The 22,671-nt window shown below is 47.1% G+C and overlaps 1 protein-coding gene across 8 annotated transcripts in view; it reads left to right on the top strand.

Moving 5' to 3' along the window:
* The window catches only part of LOC106594619 (microtubule-associated protein 2), a 99,568-nt gene that overhangs the window by 30,247 nt on the left and 46,650 nt on the right, over nt 1-22,671 (top strand). For 6 of the 8 annotated variants that reach the window (XM_082963630.1, XM_082963627.1, XM_082963629.1 and 3 more), the window contains exons 2-3: nt 1,177-1,249; nt 12,323-12,406. The gene's annotated coding sequence lies outside the window, so the exon portion shown is untranslated. Of the gene's footprint in view, nt 1-1,176; nt 1,255-12,322; nt 12,407-22,671 lie in introns of all 8 variants that reach the window. The other 2 variants (XM_082963626.1, XM_082963628.1) reach the window with 2 other exon arrangements.

The raw sequence follows: 22,671 nt of genomic DNA, 5'->3' as shown, positions 1-22,671 counted from the left end.
GCAGATTCCACAGTCCTCTCTTTCTCTCTCTGTCTGTGTGGTTCCACAGTCCTCTCTTTCTCTCTCTGTCTGTGTGGTTCCACAGTCCTCTCTTTCTCTCTCTGCCTGTGTGGTTCCACAGTCCTCTCTTTCTCTCTCTGTCTGTGATTCTACAGTCCTCTCTTTCTCTCTCTGTGTGATTCTACAGTCCTCTCTTTCTCTCTGTTTGTGTGATTCCACAGTCCTCTCTTTCTGTCTGTGTGGTTCCACAGTCCTCTCCTTCTCTCTCTGTCTGTGTGGTTCCACAGTCCCCTCTTTCTCTCTCTGTCTGTGTGATTCTACAGTCCTCTCTGTCTCTCTCTGTCTGTGTTATTCCACAGTCCTCTCTTTCTCTCTCGGTCTGTGGGATTCCACAGTCCTCTCTTCCTATCTCTGTCTGTGTGATTCCACAGTCCTCTCTGTCTCTCTCTGTCTGTGTGATTCTACAGTCCTCTCTTTCTCTCTCGGTCTGTGTGATTCTACAGTCTTCTCATTCTCTCTCTGTTTGTGTGATTCCACAGTCCTCTCTGTCTCTCTCTGTCTGTGTGATTCCACAGTCCTCCCTGTCTCTTTTTGTCTGTGTGGTTCTGCAGTATAGTTCTTTGTCTCTCTGCCGCTGTCAGCCCTGCCTACAAATTAGCACAGGGACAGAAAAATTATTCAGCATGAGGCATTGGGTAAGCCCTGCACCCCTACTCAATACACACACACCACACACACACACACACACACACACACACACACACACACACACACACACACACACACACACACACACACACACACACACACACACACACACACACACACACACACACACACACACACACAAACAATTTCAGCCATGGAGAGACTCCTCCCAACCCAACCCCCTCTTTTCTCCTTTCCTTCTCTCTGATGCAGCATCATACTTCGGCTTGTTAGCGGCTCAGGGTGTGTGTGTGTGAGGCGGAGTGCGAGCCCACACTTCAGAGGCTGTGTGCTGGTGCATGTGTGAGGGAGTGTGTGTGTGTGTTCTCTCCTACCGGTGGATAGAATCAGCCTCTCTCAGAGTCGTGTCTCTCACCTACCTATGACTTTCTGACTTACTCTCTTTTTTTATTTCTCTCTTTCTCACATTCTCTCTTTCCTTCGCTCTCTCTTTCTCTCTCTCTACAGGACTCCAAGCCTCCTCCCTTACTCAAATCATTGCAGACAAAATCGCAGAAAGGTAGCTGCCCAATCTCGCCAGGTAAGGTGTGTATGTGTCTGTGTGTGTGTCTGTGTGTGTGTCTATGTCTGTGTCTGTGTGTGTGTCTGTGTCTGTGTAGATTTAGAGATTTAGAGAGTTTATTAGTCACATGCACAAGGTTGCAGATGTAAATGCAGGGTACAGTGACAATCTTAAGCTCCAACAAGTCAAAGAGTCTGTGTCTGTGTATTCTGCCCTAGACTAGACGCCGACTGGAGTGACGAGACACAAATGCAGGGTGTCACTTTATTGTCTGTGGATACAGGCTAGCAGGCTGCCGAAAAACTACCGGCTCATTGCTATGCTGCTAGCATCTCTCTCTCTCTCTCTCTCTCTCTCTCTCTCTCTCTCTCTCTCTCTCTCTCTCTCTCTCTCTTTCTCTTTCTCTTTCTCTTTCTCTCTCTCTCTTTCTCTTTTTCTCTCTCTGTCTTCTTTCTCCCCTCATTCTCTCCTATTGCTGAATATGTCAGTTAACAGGTTAACAATCAGAATCCCTAATAAGCAGAATGTTTTCTGGACCAGACATACAGTATCTCCCGTTTGTTAGCTTCCAAGAACAGGATCTATATAGTACAGCCAGCAGTGATAGTTTCTGACATAACTGATATGCAGTGAAAGTAGTGAGTGTGAGGATGGCCTCTGCAGCTGTGTGTTAGGTATCCTGTTTTTCCTCTCAGAGAGATGTAGTGACGCTCAGTGTCTAGACGGCATTGATTATTCAAGCGCTAGGACAGCCCGGCGACTCTCCTCGCGCTGTGTGTGTTTGAGGAGATAGGAGGCTCACACAAGTTGATGACATTTTCCTTCAATTGTTGAGTCTTTAGACAAAACACTGAATTGAGAGTGAAAGAGATGTGTAGGTATGTTCAGCCGTCTTAGAGTGGGATGATGCTTCATGCTTGTCGGTGGCTCTGAGGGATTTACACAGACCACACAACACATTTCTCATATTGTCCCCCATCTTTGGCTGTCTATGAAAGCTTGTGACGTTTCCCACTGTCACATACAGCAGCAAACAGTACTGGTGTTTTTGACGAACAGGAGGAAGAAGTAATGCTGCATGGGCCCGTGTGTGTGTGTGTGTGTGTGTGTGTGTGTGTGTGTGTGTGTGTGTGTGTGTGTGTGTGTGTGTGTGTGTGTGTGTGTGTGTGTGTGTGTGTGTGTGTGTGTGTGTGTGTGTGTGTGTGTGTGTGTGTGTGTGTGTGAATAAACAAAACTATTATTTTTTATTTTGGGGGATTTGAGCTTAATGCCCACATTGCGCAGTTACTCTACAGATAAATCTGATCAAGCTCAAACTGTGTGATGTAGTAGGGAGTTGTAGTTTCCAAAAAGCCAAGATTCTACATAGTTTAATGCCGAAAACATGGTAATTAACTACATAATCCATTACAGCCTATTTGTTCGGTCTGCAGGCTTGTTCGACATTGCAGCCGACAGTGCAGGCAACCACCAACCGACTGATCTACAAATCTTCTTGCATCATAAATAACTATTCATTATTATTTGTAGATCAATCAGTCAGTCATCATTTACCCATGATGCATTACGGTTTTGATCCTCTCGAACACGGCCTGTGTTTTACGCCTGCTACGTAAAAGAGACAGAAGAATGTGCAATGGAGAAGGAGAGAGCAGTTTCTTCACGAGGTATCTCCTCCTGAAAATACATGATCTGAGGGATTGATAGTTGGTATTCAGCAGTCATAAAAGTATCTCTTATTTACTTTGAAGAACGTCTAAAATAGTGATTTTGTCAGACAGCATAGGCAGCAGTTCTGTAGAGAGAAGATGATTTGAAATGAAATAATAAAGTCATCAAATAAAACTACTGTAATATACACAACAAGTGAAATATTGAATTTAAGTAAAGTGAGTAAATGATGGTTAATAGGTGATGAGCAGTAATGGTCAGTCACTACCATCATGGGACTTTATTCATTGTTTATGTACTGTGTTGTTACAGCATTCAACCCACATAATGCATAGTGCATTTATGTGGAAAAGAATTATCGAAACCGAAATTGAACCGACCTCAAAAAGCACTAATCGCTCAGAACTAGTCTGTGTGTGTGTGTCTGTGAGTGTGTCTGTGAGTGTGTCTGTGAGTGTGTCCTTTCGCTCCGATACACACACCCACACAGACACACTCCCTCCTTCCCTACACTCACCACATACCCTCACCAGCGGCACATGCAGAGCCACCAGGGTAGGACATCTGTCACATCCACAGTCCCCTCTCATCTCTCTCTCTCTCTCTCTCTCTCTCTCTCTCTCTCTCTCTCTCTCTCTCTCACTCTCTCTCTCTCTCTCGCGCTCTCTCTCTCTCTCTCTCTCTCTCTCTCTCTCTCGCTCTCTCTCTCTCTCTCGCGCTCTCTCTCTCTCTCTCTCGCGCTCTCTCTCTCTCGCGCTCTCTCTCTCTCTCTCTCGCGCTCTCTCTCTCTCTCTCTCTCTCTCTCTCTCTCTCTCTCTCGCGCTCTCTCTCTCTCTCTCTCTCGCTCTCTCTCTCTCTCTCTCTCTCTCTGGTATGCTCTGAGGCAACCTCTCTTTCCTGGGAACAAACAGACGCTGACACGCGAACGCAGTAGAGGGTCGGGGGGATGCAGAGGGGGACATCTGTGTTCCCCCGCACCCATTTTGGGACACAAACAAATCCCTGTGTCCCTTTCCCTCCCTCCCTCCCTCTCTATTCTCACCCAGGCTCTGCTAACAGGGCAGTGCCCCTCTGTGTCCCCCTCCCTATGCCAGCAGGGTGTTCTCACCCAGGCGGGGGGCATGGTGCCAACCCCATGCCCTTGGAGGAAGGTCACAGCTTGGCAGCAGGACGGGCTCTGTGGTGGTGGTTCATTACTAACTGTTGCCATGCCAGGGAGGGATCGTGCTGTAAGAGCTGGGATAGAGGACGACTGTTATGTTCATGTAACAGTGCTTCTGTGTTTCAAAACATGGACGTATCCAACAGACAACATGAAGCATGTCGCAGAAATGTCCTGTATGGATACCTTACTTTAATGTCCATTCATGGAAATATATTTTGTGAGGCCAACGGTCCATTGAAATATAATCAATATGTGTTCTGTGCCATGACTTCCACCAACATAGTGTGTGATCTGATGATACAGCGGGTTATACGGTCGATGAGTACGGGATGACATCATGTGGAATACAAGGTGCTCTACATTAGTTCTGTACTGGATGTTTTGTTGCAGACCATATGTCTCACTGTAAATGTTGCTGTTGAAGTAGGAGATATTGAGGCTGTTATTGGACTGTCTGTACATCTCACACCTGGCCACTCTCTGAAGTAGAGCTGCCTCCAGACCCTGTACAGTGTATGTACCTGCTAGTACAGTGTATGTACCTGCTAGTACAGTGTTTGTACCTGCTAGTACAGTGTATGTACCGGCTAGTACAGTGTATGTACCGGCTAGTACAGTGTATGTACCGGCTAGTACAGTGTATGTACCTGCTAGTACAGTGTATGTACCTGCTAGTACAGTGTATGTACCGGCTAGTACAGTGTATGTACCTGCTAGTACAGTGTATGTACCTGCTAGTACAGTGTATGTACCGGCTAGGCTGGATGTGTGTGTGTGGGGGGGGCAGCCCCAGTAGACGCATTAGAAACAGTAGATCTGATCTCTAATGTAGAGGTTCAGCCTCCTCCTAGACGGTCTCATTGTGAAGGACCACACTGATTACACAGTACACAGCTCCCTGCTGTCTGCTGTGAGACTATAGGGGAAAAGTCACTGAAACATCACTGCTTCTGGAACACAATTACAAAGAAGTACATGGATTGATAAAACAACTGGTTCAGCTATAAGCCTAAGGTTTTGTGGCACTGGTAGGTTGCTTGTTATGCTAGGTTGTCCTTCAGCAATGTAGTATGTATGAATATAGCTAATGTAGGGGTCTACTGGTGTAGGTCTCCTGTAGGGATCTACTGGTGTAGGTCTCCTGTAGATGTGTAGTTAATGTAGGGATCTACTGGTGTAGGTCTCCTGTAGATTAATATAGCTACTGTAGGGATCTACTGGTGTAGGTCTCCTGTAGGGATCTACTGGTGTAGGTCTCCTGTAGATTAATATAGCTACTGTAGGGATCTACTGGTGTAGGTCTCCTGTAGGGATCTACTGGTGTAGGTCTCCTGTAGATTAATATAGCTACTGTAGGGATCTACTGGTGTAGGTCTCCTGTAGGGATCTACTGGTGTAGGTCTCCTGTAGATTAATGTAGCTACTGTAGGGATCTACTGGTGTAGGTCTCCTGTAGGGATCTACTGGTGTAGGTCTCCTGTAGATTAATATAGCTACTGTAGGGATCTACTGGTGTAGGTCTCCTGTAGGGATCTACTGGTGTAGGTCTCCTGTAGATTAATGTAGCTACTGTAGGGATCTACTGGTGTAGGTCTCCTGTAGGGATCTACTGGTGTAGGTCTCCTGTAGATTAATATAGCTACTGTAGGGATCTACTGGTGTAGGTCTCCTGTAGGGATCTACTGGTGTAGGTCTCCTGTAGATTAATGTAGCTACTGTAGGGATCTACTGGTGTAGGTCTCCTGTAGGGATCTACTGGTGTAGGTCTCCTGTAGATTAATATAGCTACTGTAGGAATCTACTGGTGTAGGTCTCCTGTAGGGATCTACTGGTGTAGGTCTCCTGTAGATTAATATAGCTACTGTAGGGATCTACTGGTGTAGGTCTCCTGTAGGGATCTACTGGTGTAGGTCTCCTGTAGATTAATATAGCTACTGTAGGGATCTACTGGTGTAGGTCTCCTGTAGATTAATGTAGCTACTGTAGGGATCTACTGGTGTAGGTCTCCTGTAGATTAATGTAGCTACTGTAGGGATCTACTGGTGTAGGTCTCCTGTAGGGATCTACTGGTGTAGGTCTCCTGTAGATTAATATAGCTACTGTAGGGATCTACTGGTGTAGGTCTCCTGTAGGGATCTACTGGTGTAGGTCTCCTGTAGATTAATGTAGCTACTGTAGGGATCTACTGGTGTAGGTCTCCTGTAGGGATCTACTGGTGTAGGTCTCCTGTAGATTAATATAGCTACTGTAGGGATCTACTGTGGTAGGTCTCCTGTAGGGATCTACTGGTGTAGGTCTCCTGTAGATTAATATAGCTACTGTAGGGATCTACTGGTGTAGGTCTCCTGTAGGGATCTACTGGTGTAGGTATCCTGTAGATTAATATAGCTACTGTAGGGATCTACTGGTGTAGGTCTCCTGTAGATTAATGTAGCTACTGTAGGGATCTACTGGTGTAGGTCTCCTGTAGGGATCTACTGGTGTAGGTCTCCTGTAGATTAATAAAGCTACTGTAGGGATCTACTGGTGTAGGTCTCCTGTAGGGATCTACTGGTGTAGGTCTCCTGTAGATTAATATAGCTACTGTAGGGATCTACTGTTGTAGGTCTCCTGTAGGGATCTATTGATGTAGGTCTCCTGTAGATTAATATAGCTACTGTAGGGATCTACTGGTGTAGGTCTCCTGTAGATCAATTTAGCTGCTGTAGGGATCTACTGGTGCAGGTCTCCTGTAGGGATCTACTGGTGTTGGTCTCCTGTAGGGATCTGCTGGTGTAGGTATCCTGTAGGTGAATGTATCTACTGTAGGGATCTACTGGTGTAGGTCTCCTGTAGATTAATGTAGCTACTGTAGAGATCTACTGGTGTAGGTCTCCTGTGTTGTAGCTATGTAGAGATCTACTGGTGTAGGTCTCCTGTAGATGAATGTAGCTACTGTAGGGATCTACTGGTGTAGGTCTCCTGTAGATGTGTAGCTACTGTAGGGATCTACTGGTGTAGGTCTCCTGTAGATGTGTAGCTACTGTAGGGATCTACTGGTGTAGGTCTCCTGTAGGGATCTACTGGTGTTGGTCTCCTGTAGGGATCTACTGGTGTAGGTCTCCTGTAGATGAATGTAGCTACTGTAGGGATCTACTGGTGTAGGTTTCCTGTAGATGAATGTAGCTACTGTAGAGATCTACTGGTGTAGGTCTCCTGTAGGGATCTACTGGTGTAGGTCTCCTGTAGATGTGTAGTTACTGTAGGGATCTACTGGTGTAGGTCTCCTGTAGGTGAATGTAGCTACGGTAGAGATCTACTGGTGTAGGTCTCCTGTAGATTAATATTGCCACGAATCATTCTTCTGCAAAGGCTATAAATCCTAAACTAATATGTTTATTGCTGTAAAACCGTTGGTAGAGCATAGCACATGCAATACCAATGTTGTGTGGTTCGATTCCCATGGGGGACCAGTATGAAAATGTCTGCACTCACTACCTACAGTACTGTAAGTGGCTCTGGATAAGAGCGTCTGATAAATGACTAAATGTAAACACTTAAACTAATAGGTTTATTGCTGTGCTTTCTCATTCATATAAATGATCAAGCATATCGGTGAGTACAAATCACTACACAATGACAACAGATGGAGAGGATGATGATATTGATGATGATGGTGGGGCTAGACTAGACTAGTTGATACCAGAGCAGAATATGTCCAGCGAGGGAGCATGTCCCTACAAACATCTGTCTGCTTGTGTTTTCTAATCTTAGAGATCTGACACACTGACAGCAACAGACCAAGACAAGGCTCACTGACAACTACTGTTGTACCTGACTGACTCTCTCTGTGCCAAAACAATGGCTGCTGTTGCTGTGAGCCTGGAACCTTTCACGCTATCCCTGAACCAGGCTGGCTGAACCAGGCTGGCTGTGGTGCATTCGGTGAAGGGGACTTTGTCTGTCTGCTCCTGTGATCTCTGATTGTCATGGCTGCTCTGAGCAGATTTCCCCAAATCTCTCTCTCTCCCCCCCTTTCCATTCCCCTTTCCTCACAATCCCTCTCTCCCTCAAGCTCTCCCTCAAGCTCTCCCTCAAGCTCTCCCTCCCTCCCATCACAGTTCTTTCTGCCTTCCCTGCATTCTCCCGCCTCCCTCCCTCCCTCCCTCTCTCCCTGCCTCCCTGCCTGCCTCCCTGCCTGCCTGCCTGCCTGCCTGCCTGCCTCACTCTCTTTTAGCCAAGCTCCACTACTGCTACTACTGCAGCACTGCTTTCTGTGTGACCTCATCTTACCTTCCCTCTCTCCTCTCTCCTCTCTCCTCTCTCAACACCCTCTTTCTCCCTCTCTCCTTCCCTCTCTCCTCCCTCATCCCCCTCTCGCTCCTCCCTCACCCCCTCACCCCCTCTCTCTATCTCCTTCCCCAATGCTCTCCTCCCTCACCCCCTCTCTCTCTCCTCCCTCACCCCTCTCTCTATCTCCTTCCCCAACGCTCTCTTCCCTCAACCCCATCACTCTCCCTCTTTCCCTCTCTCCTCCATCTCTCTATCTCCCCAACTCTCTCCTTCCCCAACTTTCCCCCTCCCTCATCCCCCTCTCTCCTCTCTCCTCTCTCACCTCTCTCTCTCCTTCCCCAATCTCTCTTTTGTTCCCTCTCTCTCTGTTTCTCCCTCTCTCCTCCCCTTTCTCTTTCTTTCCTCTCTCCTTCCCCCTTGCTCTCCTTCCCCCTCTCTCACTCTCCTTCCCCCATCCCTCTCTCCTTCCTCATCTCTCTTTACCCCCCTCTCTCTACTCTCTCTGCAAACTCCTTCCCAAACTCCTCCCTCCTCCTCTCTCCTGATCCCCTGTGTGAATACGGACCCCTCCTCCTCCTCCTCTCTCCTGATCCCCTGTGTGAATACGGACCCCTCCTCCTCCTCTCTCCTGATCCCCTGTGTGAATACGGACCCCTCCTCCTCCTCCTCTTTCCTGATCCCCTGTGTGAATACGGACCCCTCCTCCTCCTCCTCTCTCTGATCCCCTGTGTGAATACGGACCCCTCCTCCTCCTCCTCTCTCTGATCCCCTGTGTGAATACGGACCCCTCCTCCTCTTCCTCTCTCTGATCCCCTGTGTGAATACGGACCCCTCCTCCTCCTCCTCTCTCCTGATCCCCTGTGTGAATATGGACCCCTCCTCCTCCTCCTGTGTGAATACGGACCCCTCCTCCTCCTGTGTGAATACGGACCCCTCCTCCTCCTGTGTGAATACGGACCCCTCCTCCTCCTGTGTGAATACGGACCCCTCCTCCTCCTGTGTGAATACGGACCCCCCCTCCTCCTGTGTGAATACGGACCCCTCCTCCTCCTGTGTGAATACGGACCCCTCCTCCTCCTGTGTGAATACGGACGCCTCCTCCTCCTGTGTGAATACGGACCCCTCCTCCCCTGTGTGAATACGGACCCCTCCTCCCCCTGTGTGAATACGGACCCCTCCTCCTCCTCCTCTCTCCTGATCCCCTGTGTGAATATGGACCCCTCCTCCTCCTCCTGTGTGAATACGGACCCCCCCTCCTCCTGTATGAATACGGACCCCTCCTCTTCCTGTGTGAATACGGACCCCTCCTCCTCCTGTGTGAATACGGACCCCTCCTCCCCCTGTGTGAATACGGACCCCTCCTCCTCCTGTGTGAATACGGACCCCTCCTCCTCCTGTGTGAATACGGACCCCTCCTCCCCCTGTGTGAATACGGACCCCTCCTCCCCCTGTGTGAATACGGACCCCTCCTCCCCCTGTGTGAATACGGACCCCTCCTCCCCCTGTGTGAATACGGACCCCTCCTCCCCCTGTGTGAATACGGACCCCTCCTCCCCCTGTGTGAATACGGACCCCTCCTCCCCCTGTGTGAATACGGACCCCTCCTCCTCCTGTGTGAATACGGACCCCTCCTCCTCCTGTGTGAATACGGACCCCTCCTCCTCCTGTGTGAATACGGACCCCTCCTCCTCCTGTGTGAATACGGACCCCTCCTCCTCCTGTGTGAATACGGACCCCTCCTCCTCCTGTGTGAATACGGACCCCTCCTCCTCCTGTGTGAATACGGACCCCTCCTCCTCCTGTGTGAATACGGACCCCTCCTCCTCCTGTGTGAATACGGACCCCTCCTCCCCCTGTGTGAATACGGACCCCTCCTCCTCCTGTGTGAATACGTACCCCTCCTCCTCCTGTGTGAATACGGACCCCTCCTCCCCCTGTGTGAATACGGACCCCTCCTCCCCCTGTGTGAATACGGACCCCTCCTCCCCCTGTGTGAATACGGACCCCTCCTCCCCCTGTGTGAATACGGACCCCTCCTCCTCCTGTGTGAATACGGACCCCTCCTCCTCCTGTGTGAATACGGACCCCTCCTCCTCCTGTGTGAATACGGACCCCTCCTCCTCCTGTGTGAATACGGACCCCTCCTCCCCCTGTGGGAATACGGACCCCTCCTCCCCTGTGTGAATACGGACCCCTCCTCCCCCTGTGTGAATACGGACCCCTCCTCCTCCTGTGTGAATACGGACCCCTCCCCCTCCTGTGTGAATACGGACCCCTCCTCCCCCTGTGTGAATACGGACCCCTCCTCCCCCTGTGTGAATACGTACCCCTCCTCCCCCTGTGTGAATACGGACCCCTCCTCCCCCTGTGTGAATACGGACCCCTCCTCCTCCTGTGTGAATACGGACCCCTCCTCCCCCTGTGTGAATACGGACCCCTCCTCCCCCTGTGTGAATACGGACCCCTCCTCCCCCTGTGTGAATACGGACCCCTCCTCCCCCTGTGTGAATACGGACCCCTCCTCCTCCTGTGTGAATACGGACCCCTCCTCCTCCTGTGTGAATACGGACCCCTCCTCCCCCTGTGTGAATACGGACCCCTCCTCCCCCTGTGTGAATACGGACCCCTCCTCCCCCTGTGTGAATACGGACCCCTCCTCCTCCTGTGTGAATACGGACCCCTCCTCCTCCTGTGTGAATACGGACCTCCCCTCCTCCTGTGTGAATACGGACCTCCCCTCCTCCTGTGTGAATACGGACCCCTCCTCCTCCTGTGTGAATACGGACCCCTCCTCCTCCTGTGTGAATACGGACCCCTCCTCCCCCTGTGTGAATACGGACCCCTCCTCCTCCTGTGTGAATACGGACCCCTCCTCCTCCTGTGTGAATACGGACAATCTTTAGAAACCTAGAAACTCACTTTGACATGTTGCTGGGGATTTCTGGCAGAAAAACAAGGTTACATCCCCAGGCCTGGTTGGGTTGGTTGTGTCACCCTTCTCCCCTTCCCCTCGTCCCCTTCCCCTCGTCCCCTTCTCCCCTTCCCCTCGTCCCCTTCTCCCCTTCCCCTCGTCCCCTTCTCCCCTTCCCCTCGTCCCCTTCTCCCCTTCCCCTCGTCCCCTTCCCCCTCTCCCCTCTGCCCTGTGGCTGTGATGTGAATGGCCATGTTGCACTTGGTCCTGCCAGGGGCCCCTGACTGTGCTGGGGTGATGAATGTAGAACCAGGTCCCCAAAGAGGCTCCCAGCCTAAGAACCAGACTGTCTGTCTGTCGCTGGGGCCAAACAAACCCATTGTTGTTATCTGTGGTGGATGTGCTCACATGGGCCCCTCGTTACTGATGGATAATGTGAGGAGTTGTTGTAGTAATTGTGGATTGCCCCTTTGTCCCATAGTACTACCCATAGAAATCTGCTATAGAGATTGGGATGCTTAATACAGTCCGGGCTTATTACTCCTAGACAGAGTAGATAGGATCACTCACAAACACTCTTAGTCAAACTAGGAGGTTTCTACATGAAAGCCTCCAGGCTTGGCCCACTGCTCCACACTGCAGTGTAAGTAGCGTGCTTCAGGAAAACCCTGATCAGCTTAACTCCTCCACCTGTAGTCCTCTATAAGTCTGCCAGGAACATTCATCCAGCCATTGTGTTTGAGTAGACTACCCTCTCTTATTCAGTACATACTGTCAGTCTGGTACAGTATCTAGTCACTTAACCACGGACATGATTTAGAGTAGGGGGAATGGTGATCAGGCAACGTGTGTGTGTGTGTGTGTGTGTGTGTGTGTGTGTGTGGTGTGTGTGTGTGTGTGTGTGTGTGTGTGTGTGTGTGTGTGTGTGTGTGTGTGTGTGTGTGTGTGTGTGTGTGTGTGTGTGTGTGTGTGTGTGTGTGTGTGTGTGTGTGTGTGTGTGTGTGTGTGTGTGTGTGTGTGTGTGTGTGTTATGACTGTTCTCTGTTTGTTCTAACATTCTCTCTCCCTATAGGTGGAACCAGGAGGTTTTCCTCATCAGTGCTCTGATTCCTACCATTGTGTTCAGAAGTGGTTAAGTCCATCAGCAACTCATCAGGTAAGACCAGAGAGAACAAACACTTGTAAAGAGAGCTTTAGCTGAAATGATGGTACGGATGTAGGATCTTAATTTGAGCCAGTTTACTACAACAGGGAAATAATCTTGCAGCAACAGGAAATGTAAATTATTTTGTGGATTCTAATTAATGGACGTTTTTTTTGTAGGGGTTGATACATTTTTCATTAGGGCAAATCAAGTCTGACATTTTAAGGTGGAAATCCCAAACTTTAAAAGCCTTTTTAAACCTCGAATATACTACAACGTTGCATTTCCTGCTGTGCAGAAACATTTTCAGCAACAAAAGAGTGATCAAATTAAGATCCTACATCTGTATGTTTATTTGACTAAACACAGAGAACACTGATTGCGTATGTAGCCATAGATAATGTCTGTCCATACTATAGCCCCATAGTTCACTCCAGTTATCCTGCAAATCTGTTGATGTGCTCTTGAGCAAGGCTCTTAACCCTAATTTACTCCAGGAGTGCTGTACTACTATGGCTGACCCTGTAAAACAACACATTTCACTGTTCCTATCTGGTGTGTGTGACAATAAAACATCTATTTATTTTGTATATCCATGTTTTTTGTTTATATCGCTGCTTATTGTCTCATGAGTACCTCTTCAGAGTAAAACATGTATTGATTTCTTTTCCTCAGAGGAGAACACATTGAATTATTAAACAACATTTATTTCCATTTATTTCCTGGAACACATAATTATGACTCATCGTTACTGGAATCAGAGTTCATTCTATAGAGTAGCAGTTTGAACCTCCCCAGAATGCTCTTCCATGAATCATTAAACCTCAGTAGTAATGGTTAAGTGGCTCTGCTCAGGCATACCAGTGCTGTAGTTACCAGGGTTTAGAAAGGGACAGTGTTAGGTGTGTATACGGAGGCGAAGTCAGGTGCAGGAGAGCAGAGTGAAATAAATAGGCGCGCTTTAATTCCGTTCCATAAATGACATGCATGAAAATACAACGTGCCAAAATAACACGGAAACAATAATAAAGTATAGCGCCAGACAAAACACCATCTAACAATAAACAATTACACACAAAGACAAGTAGGGGAACAGAGGACTAAATACATTCAGTATGATTAGGGAATGAATACCAGGTGTGCAGGGAACAAGACAAAACAAATGGAAAGATGAAAAATGGAGCGGCGGTGGCTAGAAAGCCGGTGACGTCGACCGCCGAACGCCGCCCAAACAAGGAGAGGAGCCAACTTCGGCGGAAGTCGTGACAGACAGAGGGTAATCGTGTGTATAATACCATTTAGAATGAGGATAAAGGGGTATTGTGGGTAACTGAGTCCTGGATAACATGGATGTGTTAGAGGATGTAGGATATATTCCTTACGCTAGCAGATCCAGTCATAGTCTGTCCTGTTGCTTCTCAATCTCCATTCCATTTGACTTGTTGAGGATCCATGAAGGTTTATTTGATATGTTGTAGACATTTACTGGCACTTACTCAGTGTTTCAATGTTAGCAGCAGTGTGTTTCTCATGGCCAGAAGTTTATTGACAGTAATTGTGTGGTTTGCCTGTGAGTGTGGACAGTATAAACCTGTTCTCTCACCAGTAATCCCCCAGCCAACAGAAAACATGTTAAAATCCCAGTGCAAGTTATTAGCCTGACAGCCCAACAGCACTATAACTGATCTGCTCCTGTCCTGACCTATCAGAACTTAGAAACAAACCAACCTGACCAATCAAAGTTTATAAATAGTCCAACCTGACCAATCAAAGTTTATAAATAGTCCAACCTGACCAATCAAAGTTTAGAAATAGTCCAATCAAAGTTTAGAAACAGCCCAACCTGACCAATCAAAGTTTAGAAATAGTCCAACCTGACCAATCAAAGTTTAGAAATAGTCCAATCAAAGTTTAGAAACAGCCCAACCTGACCAATCAAAGTTAAGTAACAGTCCAACCTGCCCAATCAGAGTTAAGTAACAGCCCAATCAGAGAGGACAGTCATAACACACACACACACACACACACACAGACACACACACACACACACACACACACACACACACACACACACACACACACACACACACACACACACACACACTCAAGGGGGCAATAACTGTAAGCAACTGTCCTGCAGGCCTAATGACTGTAATGGCCTCTGGTCATGTCATATATGTCTGTCTGACCCGTGGAGTACACACCACCTGGTCATACCTGGCCATGTATACACACACACACACACACACACACACACACACACACACACACACACACACACACACACACACACACACACACACACACACACACACACACACACACACACACACACACACACACACACACACACACACAGACACTCAGTTGAGGGGACAATAACTGTAAGTAACTGTCCTGCAGGCCTAATGACTGTAATGGCTAGTGACTCAGGCTGTCACTTTCTTACTGTTGTTATGCAAGGTCCTACAGTAGACTGCTGCACTAATGTCTTTGTTTGGGTGAAAGGCATGTCTGACCTGGCTGACTGACTGACTGGCTGACTGACTGACTGGCTGGCTGACTGGCTGTCTGACATGGCTGGCTGACCTGACTGACCTGCTGGCTGGCTGATTGACTGACTGTCTAACCTGACTGGCTCGCTGGCCTGGCTGTCTGACTAACTGACTGGCTGCAGCTGGAGACAGAGCTCTGCAATGCAGCAACAGCAGAGAACATTATAAATTCTCTACATTCACCTTGTGCTGACATCAAACCTGGGCTGTGTTCAATAGGGATAAAATGTATTGAAACAATGAGGCGGAGCTCTAGAACCTGAACTTATCCAATCAGAACACAGATAACGTTTTGCTACGATGTGCCTTTCTGAATATGACCCTGGTTTAAAGAGTAACTCAATACCCTGCTGTAATACCCTGCTGTAATACCCTGCTGTAATACCCTGGTGTAATACTCTGGTCTAATACCCTGCTGTAATACCCTGCTGTAATACCCTGGTGTAATACTCTGCTGTAATACTCTGCTGTAATACCCTGCTGTAATACCCTGGTGTAATACCTGTGTAATACCTGCTGTAATACCCTGCTGTAATACCCTGCTGTAATACCCTGGTGTAATACCCTGGTCTAATACCCTGCTGTAATACCCTGCTGTAATACCCTGCTGTAATACCTGCTGCTGTAATACTCTGCTGTAATACCCTGCTGTAATACCCTGGGTGTAATACTCTGCTGTAATACCCTGCTGTAATACCCTGGTGTAACACCATGCTGTAATACCCTGCTGTAATACCCTGGTGTAATACCCTGCTGTAATACCCTGGTGTAATATCCGGCGAGTAGAGACGCTGCGAGAGAGAGAGCGTGAGTGAGAGAGAGCATGCTGTAGAGAGCTGAGTGTAGAGAGCACGCTGTAGAGAGCGTGAGTCGAGAGAGAGAGAGTAGATGAGAGAGAGAGAGAGAGAGAGAGAGCGAGTGAGAGAGAGTAGTAGAGAGAGAGAGAGAGAGCTGTGGACCAAATTGTGTCGTCCTCAGCTGTAAACGGGCGTTTAGTTTTTTCCTGGTCTTTCTTGGAAAAGAGGTTCAGAGCCGTCAGCTCCATCAGAGGACATGTGTGGTATACCTGTCCTCTCACATTCTACATCTACAGCCAATCTGCTGTTTCAGATTCACCACGGATTGTTACAGCTTTTCCCCAATAGTTGTCCAAGAATGGCACAATATCTCATTTAAACAGTCTGACCTTTGTTTGGTAAGCTGGAGGATGGGAGGCTGCTGTGAGGAGGCAGAGTCAATAGATCATTTATTTTGGTATTGTCCATACGTAGCTCGTTTTTGGTCACAGGTCCAGGAATGGCTGAAGAATTGCAACATTTGCCTAGAACTAACGCTGCAGATAGCAATAATGGGTGATTTGAAAAGCCATAGTCAATCAATCAATAATATAATAATTATTTTAGAAAAAATGTTTATTTTTAATTTACAATCTGTAGAAGCTATGAGAATAGAAAGGTTCAATTGTTTTGTGAAGCATCACAGTACAGTTGAAAAATATATGGCAAATAGAAATCCGAAATGGATGATGTTGAGAGAGATGGGAGGGGTTGAATGGAGCTGAAGGGTGGGACTAATAACAAGATAAACAATGTAAAACATACGGGGTCTGTAAAATGTATATAGCTTCAGAACTTTAGTGAAATAGCACAGTTACAAAGAGAAATCAAACTGGATGGACATCAGAAATAGAGGAAGGACTAAAAACAAACAAAAATCTGTAAAATGTGTCTGTAAAATGTGTATAAAATGAATAAATTGAAGGTAAAAGCCGAAGTGTTTATTAGTTTACTCCAATTGGGGGATCGGTGGTAGGGTTTGCAGGGAATAATAATAAAGGTATATTCTTTAAAAAAGTATGTCTATATAGGTATGTGTATGTATATATGTGTATATGTATGCATGCGTGTAGGGATATATATATTTACCCCAAAAATATATGGGGGATTGGAAATGATGCAGACAATTACGTTGATGGAAGCAATATTCTTTCCTCAATATTAAGCTGATCCACCCCAAAAAAAGAAGAAAAAATAAAAGCTGGAGGATGGAGCTGGGGAAATGTAAGCACTCTCGGATTCATAGATGGAGTTAGGGAATGTGCCTGGTGGACCAAGTGATTAGGGGTGCGGGGGGGAGGTTATCGAACAAGTTCTTAAAACACTCCATTAATGGAGTTTAATGGACTTTTCACCCTGTTTAGATTCCCCGCTTCCAGCTAACAGTTCAACCCAGTGTCATCTCTTCCGGTCAGTGTTTTCTGTGGGGTGGTTTCATGAGGGCCCACTGAGTCAGTGTACTGGTGTAGAGAAACTAGCCCAGGGATCAACTGAAGACACCATGGACTCTTTGAGGCTGTCACACATCCTCCTCCCAGGAACATGAAGACATCATCCAGTGTGTGTGTGTGTGGGTTGGTTCTTCTATCCTTTTGGGGACCTAAAATCTCCAAAAGTCCCCACAAGGATATTATAACAAGGACAATTCTACCTCGTGGGGACATTTCCCATATCCCCATGAGGACAAAGGCTATTTTAGGCTTAGGGGTTAGAATTAGGGTTAGGAGTTAGGTTAGGGTTACGGGTTAAGGTTAGGGTTAATGTTATGGTAAGGGTTGACAGAGTGAAAAGAAAGCCTGTGCAGAATACAAATATTACAAAGCATATATCCTGTTTGCAACAAGGCACTAAAGTAATACTGCAAAAAAATTGGCAAAGAAATTAACTTTCTGTCCTGAATACAAATTGTTATGTTTGGGCCAAATCCAATACAACAAATTGAGTACCACTCTCCTTATTTTCAATTCTAGTGATGGCAGCATCATGTTATGGGTATGCTTGTAATCATTAAGGACTGGAGAGTTTTTCAGGATAAAAAGAAACAGAATGGAGCTAAGCACAGTCAAAATCCTAGAGGAAAACCTGGTTCAGTCTGCTTTCCACCAGACACTGGGAGATGAATTCACCTTTCAGCAGGACAATAACCTAAAACAAATCTACACTGGAGTTACAGTTTTTACTTAAATCTACTTGAAAATCAATTTCAAGACCTGAAAATGTTTATCCAGCAATGATCAACAACCAATTTGACAGAGCTTGAAGAAATTAGAAAATAATCATGTGTTAATGTTGTACAATCCAGGTGAGGAAAGCTCTTGGAGATTTACCCAGAAAGACTCACAGCTGTAATCACAACCAAAGGTTCTTCTACAAAGTATTGACTCAAGGGTGTGAATACTTATGTAAATGTGATTTTTCTGTATTTCATTTTCAATACATCTGCAAAAATCTCTAAAAAGGTTTTCACTTTGTCATAATGCGAGATAAAAAAATGTGTTTAATTAATTTTGAATTCAGACTGTAACACAACAAAATGTGGAATAAGTCAAGGGGTATGAATACTTTCTGAAGGCACTGTGTATACAGATATGATTGATGATTGTCTGACGTGTACAGTAGCGTCCTGAAAGTTTCACCTCACTGAAGACGTCCCTGCTGAATGCTGTTCATTCCCACTTCACTGTGCTTGTATTCTGCTACCATTCTGCTTGTATTCTGCTTGTATTCTGCTACCATTCTGCTTGTATTCTGCTACCATTCTGCCTTGCCTGCTGTCTCTGCTGAGTCACCATAAATGTATGAGATGGTATTATCCTAAACCTTGACAAAGGCGAACATCTGCAGCAGGTTAACATTTATTGTCATGAGTCTAGCCCTGGAGGCAGAACTGAGCCATTTCCACTAGATGGGCCAGCTGGAAAGTCTAAATTGGCTAGATTGTAAAAATGTATGAAAACATAAATGTGCTTTTTGGTCTTAATATAAGGTTAGGGTTAGCAGTGTGGTTAGGGTTAGGCATTAGGGTTAGCAGTGTGGTTAGGGTTAGACATTAGGGTTAGCAGTGTGGTTAGGCATTAGGGTTAGCAGTGTGGTTAGGGTTAGACATTAGGGTTAGCAGTGTGGTTAGGGTTAGACATTAGGGTTAGCAGTGTGGTTAGGGTTAGGCATTAGGGTTAGCAGTGTGGTTAGGGTTAGGCATTAGGGTTAGCAGTGTGGTTAGGGGGTTAGGCATTAGGGTTAGCAGTGTGGTTAGGGTTAGGCATTAGGGTTAGCAGTGTGGTTAGGGTTAGGCATTAGGGTTAGCAGTGTGGTTAGGGTTAGGCATTAGGGTTAGCAGTGTGGTTGGTTAGGCATTAGGGTTAGCAGTGTGGTTAGGGTTAGGCATTAGGGTTAGCAGTGTGGTTAGGGTTAGGCATTAGGGTTAGCAGTGTGGTTAGGGTTAGGCATTAGGGTTAGCAGTGTGGTTAGGGTTAGGCATTAGGGTTAGCAGTGTGGTTAGGGTTAGGCATTAGGGTTAGCAGTGTGGTTAGGGTTAGGCATTAGGGTTAGCAGTGTGGTTAGGGTTAGGCATTAGGGTTAGCAGTGTGGTTAGGGTTAGGCATTAGGGTTAGCAGTGTGGTTAGGGTTAGGCATTAGGGTTAGCAGTGTGGTTAGGGTTAGGCATTAGGGTTAGCAGTGTGGTTAGGGTTAGGCATTAGGGTTAGCAGTGTGGTTAGGGTTAGGCATTAGGGTTAGCAGTGTGGTTAGGGTTAGGCATTAGGGTTAGCAGTGTGGTTAGGGTTAGGCATTAGGGTTAGCAGTGTGGTTAGGGTTAGCATTAGGGTTAGCAGTGTGGTTAGGGTTAGGCATCAGGGTTAGCAGTGTGGTTAGGGTTAGGCATCAGGGTTAGCAGTGTGGTTAGGGTTAGGCATTAGGGTTAGCAGTGTGGTTAGGGTTAGGCATTAGGGTTAGCAGTGTGGTTAGGGTTAGGCATTAGGGTTAGCAGTGTGGTTAGGGTTAGGCATTAGGGTTAGCAGTGTGGTTAGGGTTAGACATTAGGGTTAGCAGTGTGGTTAGGGTTAGGCATTAGGGTTAGCAGTGTGGTTAGGGTTAGACATTAGGGTTAGCAGTGTGGTTAGGGTTAGGCATTAGGGTTAGCAGTGTGGTTAGGGTTAGGCATTAGGGTTAGCAGTGTGGTTAGGGTTAGACATTAGGGTTAGCAGTGTGGTTAGGGTTAGGCATTAGGGTTAGCGGTTAGGGTTAGGGTTAGCAGTGTGGTTGGGGTTAGGCATTAGGGTTAGGCAGTGTGGTTAGGGTTAGACATTAGGGTTAGCAGTGTGGTTAGGGTTAGGCATTAGGGTTAGCAGTGTAGTTAGGGTTAGGCATTAGGGTTAGCAGTGTGGTTGGGGTTAGGCATTAGGGTTAGCAGTGTGGTTAGGGTTTAGGCATTAGGGTTAGCAGTGTGGTTGGGGTTAGGCATTAGGGTTAGCAGTGTGGTTAGGGTTAGGCATTAGGGTTAGCAGTTGGTTGGGGTTAGACATTAGGGTTAGCAGTGTGGTTGGGGTTAGACATTAGGGTTAGCAGTGTGGTTAGGGTTAGGCATTAGGGTTAGCAGTGTGGTTAGGGTTAGGCATTAGGGTTAGCAGTGTGGTTAGGGTTAGGCATTAGGGTTAGCAGTGTGGTTAGGGTTAGGCATGAGGGTTAGCAGTGTGGTTAGGGTTAGGCATTAGGGTTAGCAGTGTGGTTGGGGTTAGGCATTAGGGTTAGCAGTGTGGTTAGGGTTAGGCATTAGGGTTAGCAGTGTGGTTAGGGTTAGGCATTAGGGTTAGCAGTGTGGTTAGGGTTAGGCATTAGGGTTAGCAGTGTGGTTAGGGTTAGGCATTAGGGTTAGCAGTGTGGTTAGGGTTAGGCATTAGGGTTAGCAGTGTGGTTAGGGTTAGGCATTAGGGTTAGCAGTGTGGTTAGGGTTAGCAGTGTGGTTAGGCATTAGGGTTAGCAGTGTGGTTAGGGTTAGGCATTAGGGTTAGCAGTGTGGTTAGGTAGCAGTGTGGTTGGGGTTAGACATTAGGGTTAGCAGTGTGGTTAGGGGTTAGGCATTAGGGTTAGCAGTGTGGTTAGGGTTAGGCATTAGGGTTAGCAGTGTGGTTAGGGTTAGACATTAGGGTTAGCAGTGTGTGGTTAGGGTTAGCTTAGGCATTAGGGTTCAGGTGTGGTTAGGGTTAGGCATTAGGGTTAGCAGTGTGGTTAGGGTTAGGCTATTAGGGTTAGCAGTGTGGTTAGGGTTAGGCATTAGGGTTAGCATGTGTGGTTAGGGTTAGGCATTAGCGTTAGCAGTGTGGTTAGGGTTAGGCATTAGGGTTTAGCAGTGTGGTTAGGGTTAGACATAGGGTTAGCAGTGTGGTTAGGGTTAGGCATTAGGGTTAGCAGTGTGGTTAAGGGTTAGGCATTAGGGTTAGCAGTGTGGTTAGGGTTAGACATTAGGGTTAGCAGTGTGTAGGGTTAGCAGGTGTTAGGCTTGCATTAGGGTTAGCAGTGTGGTTAGGGTTAGGCATTAGGGTTAGCAGTGTGTTAGGTTAGGCATTAGGGTTAGCAGTGTGGTTAGGGTTAGACATTAGGGTTAGCAGTGTGGTTAGGGTTAGGCATTAGGGTTAGCAGTGTGGTTAGGGTTAGGCATTAGGGTTAGCAGTGTGGTTAGGGTTAGACATTAGGGTTAGCAGTGTGGTTAGGCTTTAGGCATTAGGGTTAGCAGTGTGGTTGGGGTTAGACATTAGGGTTAGCAGTGTGGTTAGGGTTAGGCATTAGGGTTAGCAGTGTGGTTGGGGTTAGACATTAGGGTTAGCAGTGTGGTTGGGGTTAGACATTAGGGTTAGCAGTGTGGTTAGGGTTAGGCATTAGGGTTAGCAGTGTGGTTAGGCTTAGGCATTAGGGTTAGCAGTGTGGTTAGGGTTAGGCATTAGGGTTAGCAGTGTGGTTAGGGTTAGGCATGAGGGTTAGCAGTGTGGTTAGGGTTAGACATTAGGGTTAGCAGTGTGGTTAGGGTTAGGCATTAGGGTTAGCAGTGTGGTTAGGGTTAGGCATTAGGGTTAGCAGTGTCGTTAGGGTTAGGCATTAGGGTTAGCAGTGTGGTTCGGGTTAGACATTAGGGTTAGCAGTGTGGTTAGGGTTAGGCATTAGGGTTAGCAGTGTGGTTAGGGTTAGGCATTAGGGTTAGCAGTGTGGTTAGGGTTAGACATTAGGGTTAGCAGTGTGGTTAGGGTTAGCAGTGTGGTTAGGGTTAGGCATTAGGGTTAGCAGTGTGGTTAGGGTTAGGCATTAGGGTTAGCAGTGTGGTTAGGGTTAGACATTAGGGTTAGCAGTGTGGTTAGGGTTAGGCATTAGGGTTAGCAATGTGGTTAGGGTTAGGCATTAGGGTTAGCAGTGTGGTTAGGGTTAGACATTAGGGTTAGCAGTGTGGTTAGGGTTTGGCATTAGGGTTAGCAGTGTGGTTAGGGTTAGGCATTAGGGTTAGCAGTGTGGTTAGGGTTAGGCATTAGGGTTAGCAGTGTGGTTAGGGTTAGGCATTAGGGTTAGCAGTGTGGTTAGGGTTAGCAGTGTGGTTAGGCATTAGGGTTAGCAGTGTGGTTAGGGTTAGGCATTAGGGTTAGCATTGTGGTTAGGGTTAGACATTAGGGTTAGCAGTGTGGTTGGGGTTAGGCATTAGGGTTAGCAGTGTGGTTAGGGTTAGGCATTAGGGTTAGCATTGTGGTTAGGGTTAGGCATTAGGGTTAGCAGTGTGGTTGGGGTTAGACATTAGGGTTAGCAGTGTTGTTAGGGTTAGGCATTAGGGTTAGCAGTGTGGTTGGGGTTAGACATTAGGGTTAGCAGTGTGGTTGGGGTTAGACATTAGGGTTAGCAGTGTGGTTAGGGT

The sequence above is a fragment of the Salmo salar genome, chromosome 17 (assembly GCF_965601325.2).
Source record: "Salmo salar chromosome 17, fSalSal1, whole genome shotgun sequence".
NCBI classification, from domain to species: Eukaryota; Metazoa; Chordata; class Actinopteri; order Salmoniformes; family Salmonidae; genus Salmo; species Salmo salar.
This window is presented reverse-complemented; position numbering and strand designations above follow the sequence as displayed.